The following is a 16,872-nucleotide window of genomic DNA, read 5'->3' on the forward strand; positions in this document are numbered from 1 at the left end:
TTTTATTGAATACTGGATGGTCCGTATAATCACATTAAGTACAGAAATTATTTGAAACAAACCTGATAATTGCATCTCCGGCCGATTCCTGGCCCCCATTTAGCATTTCAAAGGGTTGTTCTAACTGTGATGTGGTGTTAACGGCCTCCCCTCCATGTTCATCCGAAGATAACCATCTTTCTGGATTTCTGAGCAGTCTGTCTGTCTCAGTGCAGTTTCCCTGATTGTTTTGCTAATTCAAATGGGTTTTTCAGACTTTTGGCATTGTGGGTGTAGATGGCCTGTGTTGATTACTGCCTGCCTGGATGTCTGAATTAACCTGTCCCTATTTTCTAGTGACGTATGACTTGCCTTTGTGCGTTTGTACATTTATCCCGTGATTAAACGGAGATGTGAATGGACATGTGAATAAATATATATATAGAAAAACATGGGCCCCGATATTTTCCCACAACAGGCCCCCCGGATCAAAAATAGATCCAAGATTGCCATGAACCGATATCTGTTCTGGTGCACCCCGCTTGTGTAATAAACTATACCTTGTGGATATCGTTGCCTATCCTCATGGAAGCTCTCCTTCCTCGATCATAATTGAGGACACGGTGCTGGATCCTTCAGGTGGTCTGGCCTCCAGATCACGGAAAGTGTCCTCAACCACCCGCTGTGAGTAACAGCCATTAACCTTTTCCCTTCCCGCTGTCATATGCGAATACGTTTAAGAAATAGGTGTTTATTGAATAGCTGTAGTAGGTGTACCTTTATGAAATGGGTGTTTGTCAGATAGCTGCAGTGATGTCAGAGTGTGGGTGGAACTGGGCTGTCTGTCTTACACTTTTGTTTTTGAGCAGGCAGCTACAGTATATTTTAGTTTCCTTTTGAGAGCCGGATAGCCGCAGGAAAAGCAAACATCTGTATAAGGCTCTATCTCTGCAATCTAAAGACTGTCTCCAGATCATTTGAGGATTTCAAAGTGATAACTGCTCTCAGTAGTGAATTTAAATCTGATCTCTGTGTTAAAAAGGGTCTTTTGTCTTATGGATGTTGTAAGGAAAGACTAAGGGTTACTTATAGAGTACAGTATTCTTTCAGGGGAGTATTTTAGTTGATGGGTGCTAAGATGTTTATTGTGTGTGTTTAAAAATGTTAATGGGATTCATAGAATAAACATTGTTTTTGTTTAAAAATACTCTTAGTTCTCTGTTGCACCACACCTGTAAAGTGGGCCCTTGTACTCCCCATAACCACACTCTATTAAAAGTTGTGGGTCAGGTGAACTCCATGATACACTTTGGGGTTCTCTAAACACTGGCCCATAAGAAATTGGGAGCTCGAGGGGGATAAAAATCTATCTATTGGGTTGACTTTGTGAACTTAAAGGCAGTGAGGGGTGAGCATATTGTGGTTGCTTTTCAGGTGTGGTATACCAGTTTAAGTAGGAGTGTGTTGTGCACAATGGCTCTTTCAGAGGTTCTGAAATTTTTGGAGATGGAGACGGTCACACGCAGTACCTTACGAACAGAGACTAAAAATAGGCTTTTAGATTTCCCAAAAACATTGCAGTTAACATTACCTGACAGAATACAAAAAGAAAAGGTACTTAAATTGCCTGAGATACAGTCTGACTCATTAGAAATGGCAAAAAGTCAGTTTCAAATCAAGCAACTTGAACATGAAAAAGAATTAAAGCAGCTTGAATATGCAATGAGAGAAAAAGAAAGGGAAAGGGAGATACAGATCATGGAAAAACAAAGAGAGAGAGGAAAGGGAAAAAGAGAGAGAGTTTGAACTTAGAAAAAGGCCATGAAATATGACAGTCAGTTAAATTTAGCGGTTGTAAAGGGAAATGTAGTTGGAGGATAGTGATGAGGATAAAGAGAAAGAGCGTCATAGTTGAAGGCTTGGTGGGAATCTATTTAAATACGTCCAAGCATTGCCACGGTTTGATGAGAAGGAGGTAGAAGCCTTTTTCATTTCATGTGAGAAGGTGGCTGTACAAATTCAATGGCTACCGATCATGTGGGCATTACTGATTCAAACAAAGCTGATAGGTAGGGCTAGTCTGGTAGGTAGAGCTAGTGAAGTGTTTGCATCACTACCGGAGGCGGTATCTGGGAGGTATGAGGAGGTGAAAAAATCCATCTCCGGTGCATATGAACTAGTGCCTGAAGCCGACAGACAAAGGTTTAGAAATTTAAGGAAAGAACCTGGTCAAACACACATGGAGTTTGAAAGGATCAAACAGAGTAACTTTAATAGGTGGCTAAAATCTTTGAAAATAGACCAAACGTATGAAGCTCTCAGAGAAATTAGACTTTTGGAGAAGTTTAAAAATTCAATTCCTGATGTAGTGAGAACTCATGTGGAAGAGCAGAGGGTTAAAACTGCGAGGTTAGCAGCAGAAATGGCAGATGATTATAGAGAATAGATATAGAGAAATACAGCACAGAACAGGCCCTTCGGCCCACGATGTTGCGCCGAACTTTTGTCCTAGGTTAATCATAGAATTTTGGACAATTTTTCATGGCCAATCCACCCAACCTGCACATCTTTGGACTGTGGGAGGAAACCGGAGCACCCGGAGGAAACCCACGCAGTCACGGGGAGGATGTGCAGACTCCACACAGACAGTGACCCAAGTCGAAATCGAACTTGGGACCCTGGAGCTGTGAAGCAATTGTGCTATCCACAATGCTACCGTGCTGCCCTTAAGAAGTTAACCTGCACTCCCTTATTCTACCCTAATCCAAGTACCTATCCAATAGCCGCTTGAAGGTCCATAAATTTTCCGACTCAACTACTACCACAGGCAGTGCATTCCATGCCCCCACTACTCTCTGGGTAAAGAACCTACCTCTGACATCCCCTCTATATCTTCCACCATTTATCTTAAATTTATGTCCCCTTGTAATGGTGTGTTCCACCCGGGGAAAAAGTCTCTGACTGTCTACTCTATCTATTCCCCTGATCATCTTATAAACCTCTATCAAGTCGCCCCTCATCCTTCTCCGTTCTAATGAGAAAAGGCCTAGCACCCTCAACCTTTCCTCGTATGACCTACTCTCCATTCCAGGCAACATCCTGGTAAATCTCCTTTGCACCTTTTCCAAAGCTTCCACATCCTTCCTAAAATGAGGTGACCAGAACTGCACACAGTACTCCAAATGTGGCCTGACCAAGGTTTTGTACAGCTGCATCATCACCTCACGGCTCTTAAATTCAATCCCTCTGCTAATGAACGCTAGCACACCATAGGCCTTCTTCACAGCTCTATCCACTTGAGTGGCAACTTTCAAAGAACTATGAACATAGACCCCAAGATCTCTCTGCTCCTCCACATTGCCAAGAACCCTACCATTAACCCTGTATTCCGCATTCAGATTTGTCCTTCCAAAATGGACAACCTCACACTTGTCAGGGTTAAACTCCATCTGCCACTTCTCAGCCCAGCTCTGCATTCTATCTATGTCTCTTTGAAGCCGACAACAGCCCTCCTCACTATCCACAACTCCACCAATCTTCGTATCATCTGCAAATTTACTGACCCACCCTTCAACTCCCTCATCCAAGTCGTTAATGAAAATCACAAACAGCAGAGGACCCAGAACTGATCCCTGCGGTACGCCACTGATAACTGGGCTCCAGGCTGAATATTTGCCATACACCACAACTCTCTGTCTTCTATCGGTTAGCCAGTTTGTTATCCAACTGGCCAAATTTCCCACTATCCCATGCCTCCTTACTTTCTGCATAAGCCTACCATGGGGAACCTTATCAAATGCCTTACTAAAATCCATGTACACTACATCCACTGCTTTACCTTCATCCACATGCTTGGTCACCTCCTCAAAGAATTCAATAAGACTTGTAAGGCAAGACCTACCCCTCACAAATCCGTGCTGACTATCCCTAATCAAGCAATGCCTTTCCAGATGCTCAGAAATCCTATCCCTCAGTACCCTTTCCATTACTTTGCCTACCACCGAAGTAAGACTAACTGGCCTGTAATTACCAGGGTTATCCCTATTCCCTTTTTTGAACAGGGGCGCGACATTCGCCACTCTCCAATCCTCTGGTACCACCCCTGTTGACAGCGAGGACGAAAATATCATTGCCAACGGCTCTGCAATTTCATTTCTTGCTTCCCATAGAATCCTTGGATAAATCCCGTCAGGCCCGGGGGACTTGTCTATCCTCAGGTTTTTCAAAACGCGCAACACATCTTCCTTCCTGACAAGTATCTCCTCAAGCTTATCAGTCTGCTTCACGCTGTCCTCTCCAACAATATGGCCCCTCTCGTTTGTAAATACTGAAGAAAAATACTTGTTCAAGACCTCTCCTATCTCTTCAGACTCAATACACAATCTCCCGCTACTGTCCTTAATCGGACCTACCCTCGCTCTAGTCATTCTCATATTTCTCACATATGTGTAAAAGGCCTTGGGGTTTTCCTTGATCCTACCCGCCAAAGATTTTTCATGCCCTCTCTTAGCTCTCCTAATCCCTTTCTTCAGTTCCCTCCTGGCTATCTTGTATCCCTCCAGCGCCCTGTCTGAACCTTGTTTCTTCAGCCTTACATAAGTCTCCTTCTTCCTCTTAACAAGACATTCAACCTCTCTTGTCAACCATGGTTCCCTCACTCGACCATCTCTTCGCTGCCTGACAGGGACATACATATCAAAGACACGCAGTACCTGTTCCTTGAACAAGTTCCACATTTCACTTGTGTCCTTCCCTGACAGCTTATGTTCCCAACTTCTGCACTTCAATTCTTGTCTGACAGCATTGTATTTACCCTTCCCCCAGTTATAAACCTTGCCCTGTTGCTCGCACCTATCCGTCTCCATTACTAAAGTGAAAGTCACAGAATTGTGGTCACTACCTCCAAAATGCTCCCCCACTAACAAATCTATCACCTGCCCTGGTTCATTACCAAGTACTAAATCCAATATGGCTTCCCCTCTGGTCGGACAATCTACATACTGTGTTAGAAAAGCTTCCTGGACACACTGCACAAACACTACCCCATCCAAACTATTTGATCTAAAGAGTTTCCACTCAATGTTTGGGAAGTTGAAGTCGCCCATGACTACTACCCTGTGACTTCTGCACCTTTCCAAAATCTGTTTCCCAATCTGTTCCTCCACATCTCTGCTGCTATTGGGGGGCCTATAGAAAACTCCCAACAAGGTGACTGCTCCTTTCCTATTTCTAACTTCAACCCATATTACCTCAGTAGGCAGATCCCCCTCGAACTGCCTTTCTGCAGCTGTTATACTATCTCTAATTAACAGTGCCACCCCCCACCTCTTTTACCATCCTCCCTAATCTTGTTGAAACATCTATAACCAGGGACCTCCAACAACCATAATGGATTATGGATCAGTTCATAAGTCAAAGCTTGGTTTCCGACATCAGTTTCAGCCGGTGAGGGATAGAAACTGGGGAAAAGAGAAATACTCAAGTGGTAAAGGTAAAGGAGATCTGATAGGAGATAATAAGGAGAGTGCACCTCAGATTAAAAAAGAAATCCAGGAGGGTGGAAGAGAAATGAAAAGTTTCAAATGTTTTCACTGTAATAAACTAGGCCATGTAAAGTCACAGTGCTGGTGGTTGAAGAAAAGCACTGGGAAGGCTGATGTGGTAAAACAGGAGAAGACAGTGGGGTTTGTTAAAGTGGTGAAAGAAAGCCCAAGTGAAGTGAAGGAGGTACAAAAGATTGTACAGCCTGATCAAGAGGTCATTGATAAGAAGGTGCCAGATCTCTTTAAAGAATTTACTTGTGTGGGTGAAGTTTACTCATATGTATGAGAAGGAGCAGGTAAAGAAGTCACAATTTTAAGAGTTACGAGGGCTAGTCAATCTTTAATGGTAAGGGATGAGGAATTATGTAGTTTAGGAAAAATATTGCCAGTAAAGATGGTAATATGTGGAATTCAGGGTGAGAAGAGTAGTGTTCCATTATATAAGGTAAGGTTGGAAAGTCCAGCGAAGAGTAGTGAAGTGGTAGTAGGAGTAATAGAAAAACTATTTTGTCCAGGAATACAGTTTATCTTGGGTAATGATATAGCTGGATCACATGTGGGAGTGACGTCTACTGTGGTTGATAAGCCAGTGGAAAATCAGACAACTGAAGTGTTGAAGGAAGAATATCCTGGGATTTTTCCAGATTATGTAGTAACAAGGTTATAAAGTCACAGGTTAAGACAAGAGGAGAAATCAGAGTGAAGATGAAGTTGAAGTTAAATTATCAGACACGTTTTTGATCAGATTGTTGGAAAAGAACAAGTAAAGTGGAGGATGAGACGGATATTTTTAGTTCAGGAAAATTGGCGGAGTTACAACAGAAAGATATAGAAATAAAACGGATGTATCAGAAAGCTTACACAGAAGAGGAATCTGAGTGCATACTGGAGTGTTATTACTGTAAAAATGAAGTCTTGATGAGAAAATGGAGACCTTTACATATGTCATGTGCGAGTAAAAAATGGGTGTTTATCGAATAGCTGTAGTAGGTGTACCTTTATGAAATGGGTGTTTGTCAGATAGCTGCAGTGATGTCAGAGTGTGGGTGGAGCTGGGCTGTCTGTCTTACACTTTTGTTTTTGAGCAGGCAGCTAGTGTATTTTAGTTTTGCTTTGAGAGCTGGATAGCCGCGGGAAAAGCAAACAGCTGGATAAGGATTTCTCTCTGCAATTTAAAGACTGTCTCCAGATCATTTGAGGATTTCAAAGTGATAACTGCTCTCAGCAGTGAATTTAAATCTGATCTCTGTTTTTAAAAGCGCCTTTTGTCTTCTGGGTGTTGTAAGGAAAGATTAAGGATTACTTATAGAGTACTGTATTCTTTGGGGGGAGTATTTTAGTTGATGGTTGCTAAGATGTTTATTGTCTGTGTTTAAAAATGTTAATGGGATTCATAGAATAAACATTGTTTTTGTTTAAAAATATTCTTAGTTCTCTGTTGCACCATACCTGTAAAGTGTTCCCCATAACCACACTCTGTTAAAAGTTGTGGGTCAAGTGAACTCCATGATACACTTTGGGGTTCTCTAAACACTGGCCCATAACACCGCTCCCCGAGGGCGACTAGTGGGATTTGCTGGAGGACAGTCTAAGGTTTTCTCCACTTAGGCTGTAGGCAGCACATAACCGTTGCCCATACCAGCATTATGCCTGTACCGATAGTCATTCCTATTCGGATTACCTCCCACCCATCTGTAAGTCGGTTGCCTGCTGCCCTGGGAACACGTATGTCCCAACAATGTTGTGTTCCGGAGAGTCCCACCTGAATGAGGGTCTGGATAGCTGAGCGCACCTGGATCTTTCCTTTCCTTATCTGATTTGTCGACTGCCCTGACATTCTCCTGAGCGAGCTCTGTTGCTCCGTGCATAGCCTATCGGATTGTGCTGCCTGGTGTCTTGTCCATGTAAAGTGAGTCATCCCACCAGGCCCCAAATAGATAGCCTGATGTACGTTGGGGGAGGTGAAATTCCCTCAGTGTTAACGAGTCCGTTACCTGCAGACAGAAGCTGTGGCTGCTACCACATAGGAGGCCTCCCGCGATTATCCCCACCTCTGGCTGTGTGGGACCGACCTGTATGGGCTTAAAAGCTTCTTTCAGTGGCATAACATTGACCGTAACGTTGCTGTTGATTGACAAGGGTTCGAGAGTCCGACAGGTACACACTATGTAATGTGCTGAATCGGAACAGCATTCTGCGGTGCCCATATGTGCCAGGTCATTATGATGTGCTCGGTATCTTCTAGATCCGGTCCGGTAAACCCAACCCTCCTGCACGGTTCCCAATGACTCAAACCTAGAGCTGTCCTTAAAGGTTCCCTTGGATGGGTTTTCCTGGGGGACTGCGAGATTAAACTTTATCCCTCCCTCAGTGGGCCCACCGCCTGGCCTGGAAACCACCAGTTTGTTCCTGTCCCTGTGGATGTGAAGGAGGTTTATTTTGTATAGGAAGGTGAATATGTGCCGTGGGATTGTCCCGAACCTAAAGTCCTCTGTCAGCCCGGATACTGTCAATTGAATGTCCTGCAAGAGTGTCACAGGCCCTTCCCTTTGCTTGTGCTTGAATGGTGTTAATTATACCCACAGATACCTCGTCCAGGACTCACAGAAGCTCTTCTCCCTGTAAATGTATGGAAGCCAGTGCGTCCCATATACCCCATATTGTAGCCCTTTTCTGACGTCTGTGGCTACCCAGGAGGCATAACTGTTTGTCTCCGCCAGCTGCACCACGTTCAGGACCGAGTTTGCACAACCAAATAATCCTCCGATGTCCCCTAAAGTGCTCCTTTCACCTCGCCTGCGTACCCTAGATTCTGGGGTTATTTTATTGTGGGACTGAAAACAGGCTGAGAAGATACACATAGGCCAGGAACAGAAACTATCTCATGAGACCCTGGCTGGAATCGATACTGACCATCTGCAAAAGCACCCAAGTCAAGGCACAGACCTGTTACTGTAACATGGACTTTATGATTACCCACTCCAAGTCTATGAATATGTAACAAACTTCCAGACACAGGTGATCAGCTTTGCAGCAGGACAAAAACAGACAAAAGAAGCCACCAGACTCCATAATGAGCTGATGGCTGGTCAGACAAGGGGAGTTTCAGAGGACAATGCGTCTTGATTGAATCACATGGATAAACAGGAATATCCTGTCTTTCCCATTAACAGGTTGGGGTCTGGCTAGAACAATGGCCGGTGGTGGGCGTATACCAATGACTCTATCCTAGCTCACCAGTATAAAGAAAGGATCGAACAGATCTTCAGCAATAACCTGGTTGTCCCCCAGGCACAATCATCACAAGAGGAAAGGACCCTGGGTTTGGAACCCAGAGAAGGCATCCAGATGGAGTGGCCGTAGCCTGCCAGTCTCCGTTACTAAGTGTGGGCAAAACCCAAAGCTCAGCTGTGAGTCTGAGTCAGATTTTGTTGAGTTGTGAATAAAATTGTGCTAAACTGTGAATCTGTTTTCATAGAATTTACAGTGCAGAAGGAGGCCATTCAGCCCATCGAGTCTCCGCTGGCCTGGCCCTTGGAAAGAGCATCCTACCCAAACCCGCACTATCTCTGTAATCCAGTAACCACACCTAACCTTTTTAGCACTAAGGGCAATTTAGCATGGCCAATCCACCTAACCTACACATCTTTGGACTGTGGGTGAAACCGGAGCACCCGGAGGAAACCCACGCAGACACGGGGTGAATGTGCAGACTCCGCACAGACAGTGACCCAGCGTGGAATCGAACCTGGGACCCTGGAGCTGTGAGAAACGGTGCTAACCACTGTGCTACCATGCTCCCTTCAGCGATAACCTGGGAGTTCCCCAGGCACAACCATCACAAAAAGAAAGGAAAAAATCAAATTACTACATATGCTGGAATTTGAAACCAAAGAGCACCCTGGGTTTCGAACCCAGAGAAGACATCCACAGTGAGTGAGCGAAGCCCGCCAGCCTCCTTTACTATGGGCGGGTAAAATGATGGCAGAGGGCAGGAATTGAGAGGATGGGGGAATATGTTTATAAAAGGGAGCTTTCCTAGCTTGAGGCAGCTGGAGGAGAAATTTGGATTGGCGAGGGGAAACAAATTTAGGTACCTGCAGGTGCGGGACTTCCTCCGTAGACAGGTCTCAATCTTCCCGCTCCTAATACCAAGGGGGATTCAGGATAGGGTAGTTTCCAGAGTGAGGGTGGGAGAAGGGAAGGTCTCTGACATCTATAAGGAGGTCATGGGGTCAGAGGACACGCAGACTGAGGAGCTGAAGCGCAAATGGGAGGAGTTAGGAGAGATAGAGGATGGTCTCTGGGAAGATGCGTTGAGTGGAATCAACGCATCCACAACATGTGCCAAGCTCTGCCTGATACAATTCAAGGTCATTCACCGGGTTCACATGACAGTGGCCCGGTTGAGCAGGTTCTTTAGAGTAGAAGACAGGTGTGCAAGGTGTGCAGGGGGGAGGGGTGTGCATATGTTCTGGACATGCCCAAAGCTCAGGGGATTCTGGCAGGGGTTTGCAGACGTCATGTCCATGGTGTTAAAAACAAGGGTGGCACTGAGTCCGGAGGTGGCAATTTTCGGGGTGTCGGAAGATGCGGGAATCCAGGAGGAGAAAGAGGCAGACATTCTGGCCTTTGCTTCCCTGGTAGCCCGGAGACAAATACTATTAGCTTGGACGGACTCGAAGCCCCCAAAGTCGAAGACCTGGCTATCAGCCAGCTTTCCCTGTCTGGAGAAAATCAAGTTCGCCTTGAGAGGGTCACTGTTAGGGTTCGCCCGGAGGTGGCAACTGTTCGTTGACTTGTTTGCAGAAAATTAATCGTCAGCAAAGGGGGGGGGGGTAGTTTAGCTTAGAGTATTGGGTTAATAAAGGCGGGACCTGCAAGGGAGGGAACTGGCTTTATTTTGCACTATGTTTATAGACTTATGTATATTGTGTATTTTGTTGTTGTTGTAAAACCAAAAAATACCTCAATAAAATGTTTTTTTTAAAAATGAGATAGACCGATTTTTGTAAATCAAAGATATTAAGGGATATGGGCCAAAGGCAGGTATATGGAGTTCGGTCACAGATAAGCCATGATCTCAGTGAATAGCGGGACAGGCTCCAGGAGCTGAATGGCCTGCTGTGTTCCTAAAAGTTGTAAATCTCCATCCCACACACTCTTCCTCCATTCTCACTCTGCTGTATCTAATATTCACCCTCCCAATGTTCCTGAAGGTGCTGATTCAGGCTGTGTGACAGATCCCTGCACACTGCTTTATAATAATAATAATCTTTATTGTCACAAGTAGGCTTACATTAATGTTGTAATGAGGTTTCTGTAAAAAGCCCCGATTCGCCACATTCTGGCGCCTGTTCAAGTACACAGAGGGAGAATTCAGAATGTCCAAATCACTGAGGGGCTGGTTTAGCACAGGGCTAAAAAGCTGGCTTGTAAAACAGATCAAGGCCAGTAAAGTGGGTTCAATTCCCATACCAGCCTTTCTGAACAGGCTCTGGAATGTGGCGACTAGGGGCTTTTCACAGTAACCTAATTTGAAGCCTACTTGTGACAATAAGCTATTTTCATTTCATTTTTCATTTCACCTAACAGCAAGTCTTTCGGGACTTGTAGGAGGAAACCAGAGCATCCGAGGAAAGGCACGGGAGAATGTGCAGACTCCGTACAGACAGTGACCCAAAGCCGAGAATCGAACCAGGGACCCTGGAGCTGTGAAACAACATCGCTAACCACTGTGCTACCATGTGCTTCATGACAGAATAAATAGGAGCTGCATTTGGCCCATCACGATGGCTCAACCTTTCGTTGAGATAATTGGCCCCACTACCTCAGCACCATTTTCCCAGGTTATAACCCGACAGGAGGCCACGGGATCTGCAACCTCAGATTCCCTCAGGCCTCACCCGAGTACAATCTACCTGGATGACGCGGGCAGAGCTACCCCCTTAACCCAGGGGCCTTTGTGACATAAACATCTCGGCTCAAGTATGGGTCGGAGACAAGAGATCCTTTAGGCGACCGCCGGGCCAAGCACATTGGAACCACCCAGGGGTTCTGCCCAAAAGCCTGGTCCCACTGTCTGTGCGAGGTCTGCACATTCTCCCTGTGTCAAGCTGAGGGAGCAAAGGATGTCAATGTCTTTCATGATGTGGAGATGCCGGCGTTGGACTGGGGTGAGCACAGTAAGAAGTCTTACAACACCAGGTTAAAGTCCAACAGGTTTGTTTCAAACACGAGCTTTCGGAGCACGGCTCCTTCTTCAGGTGAATGGAAAGGCTTGTTCCAGAAATGTTTATATAGACACAGTCAGAGATGCCCCGGAATGCGAGCACCTGCAGGCAATCAAATCATCAAAGATGCAGAGAGAGAGGTAACTCCAGGTTAAAGAGGTGTGAATTGTCCCAAGCCAGTTCAGTCGGTAGGCCTCTGCAAGTCCAGGCTTGTTGGTGGGGGCCGAATGTAATGCGACATGAATCCCAGATCCCGGTTGAGTCCGCATTCATGCGTGCGGAACTTAGCTATAAGTTTTTGCTCAGCAATTTTGCGTTGTCGCGTCTCCTGAAGGCCTCCTTGTAGAATGCTGACCCGGAGATCAGAGGCTGAATGTCCTTGACTGCTGAAGTGTTCCCCAACTGGAAGGGAACAGTCCTGCCTGTTGATAGTCGCACGATGCCCGTTTATTCGTTGTCGCAGTGTCTGCATGGTCTCGCCAATGTACCACGCTTCGGGACATCCTTTCCTGCAGCGTATGAGGTAGACTACATTGGTCGAGTCGCCTTTCCATTCACCTGAAGAAGGAGCCGTGCTCCGAAAGCTCGTGTTTGAAACAAACCTGTTGGACTTTAACCTGGTGTTGTAAGACTTCTTACAATGTCTTTCAGAGAGAGAGAGACCTGAGCCAAGCTTTCCAGAGTCTGCACCCTCCCTGGATTCACTTCCTTTCCCTTCAGTTGCTGCAAGTGATCAATTGAGGGTGAGAATGAGAAAAGAAATGAAGGGGCAGAAAAGAAAGTGTTTTCCTCATGATATTGGAGACAGGAGGAAGTTTCAGTCGGTGTGAAGCTCAATCTTCATTCTCACAAAGCCATCGTGCTTATTGACTGGAGGACCAGAGTCCTTCCGGTCCTCCTAATCTTCCCATTGGTCAATCCGTCAGCAGGAAGTTCACGGGGTGGGCGCTCCACCGCACATGCGCAGCCCCGGGCCGGGGTAAGGGGAAGGTCACTGACTGGGTTGTTCCCCCGGCAGACCCGCAGCACCGACCGGCGGCACCGAGCAGTGAGTACCGAGGCTCTCGGCAGCTTGACCTGGCCGCACGGAAAGAGCTGAGCGGCTCCCTGACTCCCTGTCGGAAGGGAAGCCGCGCCCCTCCCGCCAGACACCCGCAAATGTCAATATTTTTATTACTTTTGTTTTCACCATTTTTCAAACATTGAAAGCAGCAGAAAAACTGGCGGGAAATGGGCCCAGAGAACAAGAGATATTGCCGCAGAAATACAACAAGACATTGAGAATTCATAAAGAACAGGATCTCTGAGGGAGCAAAGCCTCCAGATCAAATGGTTTGTTTCAGGTTTGTTTCAAACACGAGCTTCAAACAGGTTTGTTTCAAACACGAGCTTTCGGAGCACGGCTCCTTCTTCAGGTGACCTGAAGAAGGAGCCGTGCTCCGAAAGCTCGTGTTTGAAACAAACCTGTTGGACTTTAACCTGGTGTTGTAAGACTTCTTACTGTCCAGATCAAATGACAGCAATTCAACAACCAGTCAACATGTTGACATAGTGAGTGGGGAAAGAGGGTTCGATTCTAGACAAACAGGAGGCTAACGATGCAGCTCACACACCCCAAAGTATTAGAACCAAAGAACAAAGAAAAGTATAGCACAGGAACAGGCCCTTCGGCCCTCCAAGCCTGTGCCGACCATGCTGCCCGTCTAAACTAAAATCTTCCACACTTCCAGGGTCCGTATCCCTCTATTCCCATCATATTCTGTATTTGTCAAGATGCCCCTTAAATATCACTACCGTCCCTGCTTCCCCCACCTCCTCTGGCAGCGAGTTCCAGGCACCCACTACCCTCTGTGTAAAAAACTTGCCTCATACATCTCCTCTAAACCTTGGGAAAAAGTCTCTGATTATCCACTCTGTCTGTGCCCCTCATAATTTTGTTGACCTCTTTCAGTTCGCCCCTCAACCTCCGCTATTCCAGTGAGAACAAACCGAGTTTATTCGACCTCTCCTCATAGCTAATGCCCTCTATACCAGGCAACGTGCTGGTAAATCTCTTCTGCACCCTCTCTAAAGCCTCCACATCCTTCTGGTAGTGTGGTGACCAGAATTGAAAACTATACTCCAAGTGTGGCCTAACTAAGGTTCCATGCAGCTGCAAAATGACTTGCCAATTTTTATACTCAATGCCCCGGCCAATGAAGGCAAGCATTCCGTATGCCTTCTTGACTTCCTTCTCCACCTGTGTTGGTAACTCCTGAATGATCCTCTTATGGACTGAACTGATCTCTGCATCTTCCCTACTGTTGTTAGCACTATACTCTGTTTGCTTCACACTACTTCTATGTATTTACATTGTGTATTTATTATATGTCCTATGTTTTTTCATAAAATGATCTCTCTGGACTGTGCAGAACAATACTTTCACTGTACCTCGGTACACGTGACAATAAATATAAACCTAATCTATAATTACATAAATTGTATTAAGTCCTTGTCCTCTATCGACTATTAGTTTTTTTCAGGAGTTCCGGCAAGTTTTTAAATAAATGTTTTTATTCTCTATTTTCACATTTTCCTTCAAAATTTACACCCCACCCACAAACAGTGAACGGTAACAAATACAAAATCAATCCCCTTAACAATAACAACGATCCCATCCTCCCACCACCCCAAACAACGGCCCACCTGTCAATATATGCATCCAATAAAACAAACCCTCCCATGGTGGAAACAAAAAACAAAGGAGAAAAAGGAGTCCGGTCACCATAGAGTCCACTCCCCGACTTTCTCCTAATCTTGTTAAATGTTTCTTTAAATATTCTCCACTGATCTTCAGTTGTTTGACCCATTAACAGATCTCCCCAGTTTACCGTGGACAGTCTCTGTCTCATCCCGTTAAAGTCAGCCTTACCCAAGTCTAAAATTCTACTGTCTGTAACGTGCTTTTCACTTTCAAACACTACACTGAATTCAATCATGTTGTGATGACTATTTGATCAATGTTTGCGCAGTTAGGCTACCAACTGAATTAGGGTTATTACTCATAATTAAATCTTTTTTCAAATAAATTTAGAGTAACCCAATTCTTTTCTTTCCCCAATTAAGGGGAAATTTAGCATGGCCAATTGACCTACCCTGCACATCTATTTGGGTTGTGGGGGTGAGACCCACGCAGACATGGGGAGAATGTGCAAACTTCACACGGACAGTGACCCGGAGCGGGATTGAACTCGGATCTTCGGCGTCATGAGGCAGCAGTGCTAACCACTGCACCACCGTGTTGGCCCTTATAACTAAATCTAATATTGCCTGTCCCCTTGTTACATCTGGAACATATTGCTGCAGGAAACTATCCCAGACACATTCCAGAAATTCACTCCCTTTCTGACAGGTGCTTGTCTGCCTCTCCCAATCTGTGTGTCAGTTATAATCCCCCATTATTATTCCTGCATTTGCTACACACTTGCTTAATTTATGCCTTTATATAATCTAGCACCTCAGAACTGCCACCAGGGGGCTCGATACTCAACACCCATTACAGTTTTAGATTGTTTTCTTCCTCCGTTCCACTCCTATGGTCTCCACTGGATGCTTTCCCCTCATTGTTTCCTCCCTCACCATTGAAGTGATAGTATTTCTGATCAGTAATGCTGATCCACCCCCTCTGCCATATTCTCTGTCCCTCCTGTAAACTTTATAACCAGTATATTAAGTTCCCAGTCCTGACCATCTTGCAGCCAAGTCTCTGTAATAGCGACATCATAATCTTCAACTTGCATTTACACCTGCAGCTCGTCTAGTTTATTCCTTACACTCCGTGCATTTGTCTCTAGAACTCTTAATCGGGCTGCTCCCCCTGACCGCTCCCTCAGCACTGCTTGGTTGTTATTTGCTTGTTTGTTATTTGCTTATTTGTTATTTGCTTGTTTGTTATTTGCTTGTTTGTTATTTGCTTGTTTGTTATTTGCTTGTTTGTTATTTGCTTGTTTGTTATTTTTCAGTTTTGCTTTAACCAGTATAGTTAAAACAGTTTTGCCATGAGCTGCAGTTCCTGACGTTAGGTTCCCGACTACCTCCCTATTTATCCTTTCCGTGTGGACATTAGTCCCAGATCGGTTCAGGTGGAGACCGTCCCAACGGTACAGATCCCTCCTGTCCCAATATTGATGCCAGTGTCCCATGAAATGGAACCCCTCTTTCCCACACTACTCCTTTAGCCTCATGTTTACTTCCCTAATGTTCTCATCCCTATGCCAATTTGCACGTGGCTCAGGGAATAATCCAGAGATTATAATCCTTGGGACCTGTTCTTAAATTTTGTTCCTAGTTCTTAATATTCCCCAAACAGGTCCTCTTTCCTGGACTTGCTGATGTTGTTTGTCCCAACGTGGACCCCAACAACTGGATCCACCCTCTCCCTCTCCAATATCCTTTCAAGCTGGTTAGAGATGCCCCTCACCCTGGCACCGGGCAGGCAACATACCCTGTGGGACTCTCGGTCCTGCTTCCAAAGGATGTTATCAGCTCCCCTAATTATAGAATCCCCGACAACTACCACTTCCTCTCCCCGCTTGAATAGCCTCCTGTACCAGGGTGCAGTGGTCAGCTAGCTCATCCTTCCTACAGTCACTGCTCCGATACCCTGCCCCTCCGAGTCCGCTCCCTGGAGACTCGGCTGTGAATCCCCGAGATAAGGTTTTTTTACTGTTAGCTCAGATACTCCACGCCTCCGAGTCCCGTGCCTGGAGACTAGGCCGTGAATCCCGAGATAAGGTTGTTATACTTCTGCTCCAATACTCCATCCCTCCCTGGAGACTAGGTATGGGGAATAAGTATTGGAGATGAGGTATTGGGAAATGAGAGAGGAAAGAATGTTATACAGAAACTAGAATTGTTTGTTGTGAATTTCTATCCGATACTGAGTTGACTTTGTAAACTCCTTTTACAGGATATTACAAGAGAAGAAATTACAGACAGAAATCTCAATCGTCACGTCTCGATCTGACAGAGCCACTTGATTCGTTGGGATCTGAATATCATCGGCCTTTGAATCCAGAAGAATTAATGTATATCCGATCTGTCAGCATCAAAACATTTAAACCATCCGTGTGACTGGA

Source organism: Scyliorhinus canicula, chromosome 17, assembly GCF_902713615.1.
Source record: "Scyliorhinus canicula chromosome 17, sScyCan1.1, whole genome shotgun sequence".
NCBI lineage: Eukaryota > Metazoa > Chordata > Chondrichthyes > Carcharhiniformes > Scyliorhinidae > Scyliorhinus > Scyliorhinus canicula.